Below are 6,243 nucleotides of genomic sequence, written 5' to 3' on the forward strand. Positions count from 1 at the left end.
AAATTCATAGGGTTACCTCCATATCGTGAGGTGGTATTCAAAGTTGATTGTTATTAAGGTATTGAACATGTTTCTCTGATTTCGTATCAAATGATTTAAGTAAGCCAAGAGAATGAGGGTCTCAATTATAATAGTTGATTGATCAAAATTTTATCAGTCCAAGTATTTCATCTTGGAGAGTAGTTGTGTTATTAGAGAAAAGAAAGATAAATTTATGGGGTTATGCATGGATTTTGACAGTTAAATAAGACCTTCGAGAGAAGAACTTGTATGCCAAACTATTCCAATGTGAAATTTTGGATAACAGAGATGGCTTTCTTTGGCCATGTTGTTTCGGTATAAGGTATAAGAGTATATCCTAAAAAACTCATGTTTTAGTAAATTGGAAACATCCAAAGAGTGATCATGAATTTCAAATTTCTTTGGGGCTTGTTGGTTACAATTGAAGGTTAATGAAAAACTTTTCAACATTAGCTTTGCTGCTAACCAAGTTCTTTTTTAGAAAGATGTCTTTTGTAGAATGAAAAAGGGTCAATAGAGTTTTGAAATGCTAAAGAGGGTTGTAATAGAAACACCAGTGTTTATAGCTTGAGTTGGGTAAGGATTATGTGGTTTTTATTGATGCATCTATCAACGGTTTAGGAAGTGTGCTTATGCACAAAGGCAAGGTTGTGGAATATGCCTCGATAAAGTTAAAGACTCACAAGAGGAATTATCTACGCATGATTTAGAGTCGGCAGTAGTCGAGTTGCCTTAAAAGATTTGACATCATTATCTGTCTAGTAAGCGGTGCTATAGTGATGCTAATTACAAAAGCCTAAAATACTTGTGGAATTGAAGAGAGTGAACCTGAGAGAAAGACGAAAATTCTTAATAAGAATTTTATAAGTAGAAAATTAAGAGATTAAGGACTTTTGAGGTCAGGTTCGACGGATGTTCGTATTATCGTGGGAGACTTTGTATTCTTGATGATTTATAATTTAGAAAGATATTATTGTTGAGGCATTAAGTCCATTGACTAGCATTTAGGTGGAAACAAGAGGTACCAAGATTTAAAGAGTCAGTTGAGTGGCCTGGTTTGAAAAGAGTCAGCACAAAAATTTTAGCAAAATGTCTGAAGTACTATTAGAGGAAAAGCTGAACTTCAAGATGGTTGTTTACGATCATAAGGTAGAAGAAGCTACTTGGGAAAATATGAGGATATGCGGAAGCAGTTTCCATACCCCTTCTTTTCAGGTACTTCTTTAAATTCGAGGACAAATTTTCTTAAGGGGGAGAATTTGAAGACTATTTGTATAAATAATAAAAAGATAGGAAATGTTTGGAATAATGTTTAAGACCAATTTGTATAAATGAATGTAGAGGGTATTTTGATCCTTTAAGGAGAAATGAATTTAAAATTCATTCCTTATTAAAGATTTTAGGAAGAAAAATGGGGAAAGTAAAACTAAGAGAGTTATCTTTTTTCTTCTTCCTCCCCATACAAGGACCATCCTCGATAGCTAAAGGTAAGATTTAATTTCACCCGCTCTTCCTCTTGTTTTTGGGTTGTTATTAGAACATTAAGTATTATGGAAGCTTAAGTATTATGGAAGCTAATGAAGGGTTAAGTAAGATTAAAACTAGGAAATCGTTGACATATTTGAGATTTAAGAAAATGAGTTTTTGAAGGATATGTTGGAATATGAGTTTTTACTGATGTTTATTAGTATATTTGACTAGTCAAAGAAGTAAATAATAGATTAGAAGCTTTATATATGAGTAAAAATATGCTAGATAAAGTGATATAATTCTTGAGTTGAATGTTCTATGTTGATTTTAGATGTTATAATAGGTTAAATGAAGTAAAGTTAGTTGGGTTAAGTAAAAAAGAGTTTAATAGTATTATTGGAGGTAAAAGTAAGAGATTAGAGGGGGAAATGTAGTAAAAATCGGGCTGAAAATGGTAAATCTAGGTAAGGGTATCGGTACTGATAGAACAATATCGATATTATAGGCTTAAAGGTGTAGAAAGGTGACGAACAGTATCAGTACCGATTCAATTAGTATCGATACTGATGGGGTATCGGTACTAAAAGGGAAAGTATTGATACCATGGATAACAGAATGCGAAAATGATATCGATACCGAAAGGGAGTATCGATACTGAGAGAAAGATATCACTACCATAGTATAGAAGTATTGATACCATGGTAGGGGTATCGATACTATTGAGCTTGGAACTAAAAGATAGGTTGAAATTGTTATAGAAATTGAAATAATAGTACTTTTGAGTATTATTAACGTATAAATGTTAGGGAATATACTAACATTTGGTATGGTATATGTCTTTAATGGATTCTTGTGTAGATCATAACCAAGCTCTTGAATCTAGCAAGAAAAAGGGTAAAGATAAATTTGATGAATAGCCAGACATATCTACATCTTATTAGCAGGGATTACCAAGTGAGTGCATTTATTATGTACTTATATGTTATGATAGTCATAGATGCATGTTGCTTAATATATGTATGGTGATTATCAAATGGCATTATGTGTGCAAAAACTAAGAAATTCATAATAAGTTTATGAATTTCCGTATGGGCATTGTGTGTGCAAAACTAAGAAATTTATAAGAAGTTTATGAATTTCCGTATTGTAGTGGGGTGCAAACCATGTAACTTATAATTAGTCTGTGAATTATAGTATTGGTGCTAGGTGTGCAAACTATAGAATTTATAATGAATTGAAAGAGTTAATTAATATTATGAATAATTATTCGAGTAGAAAGTGTTATAAAGTAAAAGATTAATGGCCTAGATGTGCATTTGGCAGAAATGTGTCAATTATGCCAGTTAGATGAAAGGTTAAATACATTTGACTAAAAGATTAATGACCTAGTTGTGCATTTGGAAGAAAGGTGTCAATTATGTCAGTTAGATGAAAGGTTAAATACCTTTGAGTAAAAGATTAATGGCCTAGCTGTGCATTTGGCAGAAAGGGGTCAATTATGCTAGTTAGATGAAAGGTTAAATACCTTTGAGAAAAAGATTAATGGCCTAGTTGTGCATTTGGCAGAAAGGTGTCAATTATGCGAGTTAGATGAAAGGTTAAATACCTTTGAGTAAAAGATTAATGGCCTAGCTGTGCATTTGGAAGAAATGTGTCAATTATGACAGTTAGATTGAAGGCTAAATGCCTTTGGGTAAAAGACTAAATGCTTAACAGTGCAAATTGATATAAATGGTTTCATTCATCTATTTGAAACAAAAGGCTTGAAAGGATTCCATAAATGAAATGTATAACGGTGCATCAAAGGCATGAAAGGATGTCATAAATGAAATTAATAATGGTGCATAAAAAACGCATGAAAGGATGCCACAGAAAGAAAGGTATGTTGGACATACTAAGAATGTTTTCGATGATAGTATGAAAGAAATTTTGTTTAAATAATAGGGAATTATATAATCCTTATGGATAATACGAAGTAGTTCGAAACCAAATAAACATGATATACTTCTGTATATAGAAATGTTTCTTTACAATAATATGTCTCATAAATAAGTATTTAACGTGTGTTGATTTCACGTAGGTAAAGTCAGAGATGAGTGATAGTTTATCGTTAGATATATTATCCAAGACTTTATACCCATTGGAAGAACGAAATAGGTAAACACAACTATATGATTGTCTGTATGAATACATACCTTTATTTTAGTGGTGCTGATTTTTCATGTCTTAACGGCTGGTGTGGTGTGGACAAGCTTACGCAGTTGAGTAATATCTGAGTACCTATTGTTGTAGGCAATGACCAGGCCACGGAGGCACATAGAAAAGAAGATAAATACAGCAGAAAAAAATGTGAGCTTGAGTGTTCTTCGGCAGTACTTCTCCGGGAGTCTGAAGGATGCTGCAAAAAGCATAGGTGGTAAGTCCCGAGATTATTTGTTTTATGCATCACTAAGTTATTATATTTTTCATTACGATCTGGTTTCTGTGAAATTTATCTATGTTTGTTACCGAGTTTACTATATTAGGTTGTACAATACCCAATCTCTTCATTTTTCTTGAAATAATTCTATATTCTTGAAATAATTCTATATGATATTTGTATCCAATGCATATCTGGACATGTATAGTCCGAAGACGGTAAAATACATGGAAAAATTTAAAAAGAAATGAAAATTACCTGTGTTGGACACATACCTATATCCGGCGTACTTGAACCCAAGTAACATAGATTATCTTGCACATTGCTTCAAGTAGCATAGATTTTCTTACACATTGCTTCAAGTAGCATAGATTTTCTTACACATTGCACTTCTAAACCTCTTTAAATACATAAAGCTTCCCAATTCCCAAAGGGTTTTCTGCATGAAGCTATATTCTTGAATGATTCATGTAGTATGGTTTTTTTAAGTTATTAATAATTCTTGAGCAATCTCTAGATTCTTAAGGTTTGAGCATAATTTTTTTACTGTAGGAAATTCTTCGAATCAAATTATGACTGAAATATATTTTGGCTCAATCAAGGAAATAATGCAGAACTGTTTCTTGCGTATCACAATTAAATGCAACTAGAAATAGTTGCTCACGAGTCTATGTGCTCCAGCAAATAGTTATTAGTACTAGTAATTACATACTTACGTATCTTAATTGGACTCGGGTGTCTGTTGGAAGATCATTTCTTTATACATATGTTCTGATATGCGTCAGATATATGTACTTATGAAAAATGAATCATCGGTAGAACATGGGAACATGCTCAAGTGTTAGAACATTATTTTTTAGCACTTGTTCATGCCACAGATTTTAATCCCTGATTGACCTTTGATTACCTGCTCCTTGTAGTTTTCCCTACTACCCTGAAAAGGATATGCAGACAACATGGGACCTTGAGAGATTAACAAGGTGAATCGATCTTTACGAAAGATACAAACTGTTCTTGACTCTGTGCAAGGGGTTGAAGGAGGATTAAAGTTTGATCCAGCCACAGGAAGATTTGTTGCAGCAAGCACCGTAATCCAGGAAGTTGATAGCCAGAAAGCATTAGTATTCTCCAATAATAACCCTCCCACCCTAATACATTCACCCGTCAATCGAGGGAAGTCATCAGCACCACTAGCATCTTGCCCTGATGAGGAAAATTCAGTGGTTAAGTTGGAGGAAGATGAGTGTTCTGTTGGTGTAAATAACCGAGATGCTGCAAGGAGTGTGCTCGTTCAAAGTACCTTGGACTCTAGGTGGGTTGGTCTAGATTCGGGATCGTTCGAGGCTGCTAGCTTTGGCACTCTGACTAGGACTTTTCGGAAAATGCAACTACTGGCTCTTATTTACAAGTAGGTCACAGGTGGGGATTTAATGAGTGGAATCCAAAAGTTGAGGATTCTGACTACCATTTTGTGCCTCAGCTCAAATTCCATGGCTGCTACTACTGCTTCTGTTGATATCCGAATGGAGAGAGATGACGGGATTATTGAACATAACCACGGACCTACGTCAAGCATGGCAGACTCCTTAAATGGCTCTTGTTTGATGTTGCATAGAAGTTCATCAAGCTCTTAGAGTTTTGAGGAGGCAGAGGATTCAAACCTTAAGACAGTTTCAGTTGACAGCAGCTCGAAAATCACGGTGAAAGCTACTTATAAAGACAATACCATCCGCTTTAAGTTCGAGCCATCTTCAGGGTGCTTCCAACCATACGAAGAAGTTGCCAAAAGGTTCAAAATCCAATATGGGACATTCCAGCTCAAGTACTTGGACTTACAAGAGTGTCTGGAAATTCTCGAGACGTCAGAACTCGTACCGTGAAGTTTCAGTCCGTGATATACCTTTTGCAATGGGCAGTTCTGGTAGCAGTAACTGTTTCATGACTGGAGGCTCATAGCAGATATGCTGATCTTCATGTTCCACTACGGTTGCTTCCTTGGTCTTCAGAAAATAAGTGGCTGCTCAGCTCTACACTGCTGTTTTCCGATGATGCATCATTCGAGTTCTAGGAAAGTGGTTAAGAAAGGATTAGACGATGTTAGCGTAGATTATATAAGACATGTTTTGTGTATAGATCTGTATATGTTAGGAGAGGGAGTCATAGAAATAGGTTTGAAATGGTAGTTTTAGGCTTATAGCAAAGAGCATTTATTCGTATTCATGCATATATTATAACCATATCCAAATATAAACCGGTTTTTCGTGTTCCCTGCGAAGGTAAAGGACGTTGAACCGACTGGATCTTCGGAATTCAGTTCAATCAGACAATTTGTT

At 34.7% G+C, this 6,243-nt stretch overlaps 1 pseudogene; it reads left to right on the top strand.

Moving 5' to 3' along the window:
• Positions 1–3,643: 3,643 nt before the first annotated feature.
• On the top strand, positions 3,644–5,945 carry LOC120126028 (annotated as a pseudogene).
• Positions 5,946–6,243: the final 298 nt, after the last annotated feature.

Source organism: Hibiscus syriacus, unplaced genomic scaffold (genome assembly GCF_006381635.1).
Source record: "Hibiscus syriacus cultivar Baekdansim isolate YM2019G1 unplaced genomic scaffold, ASM638163v2 tig00110450_pilon, whole genome shotgun sequence".
Classification (NCBI taxonomy): domain Eukaryota; kingdom Viridiplantae; phylum Streptophyta; class Magnoliopsida; order Malvales; family Malvaceae; genus Hibiscus; species Hibiscus syriacus.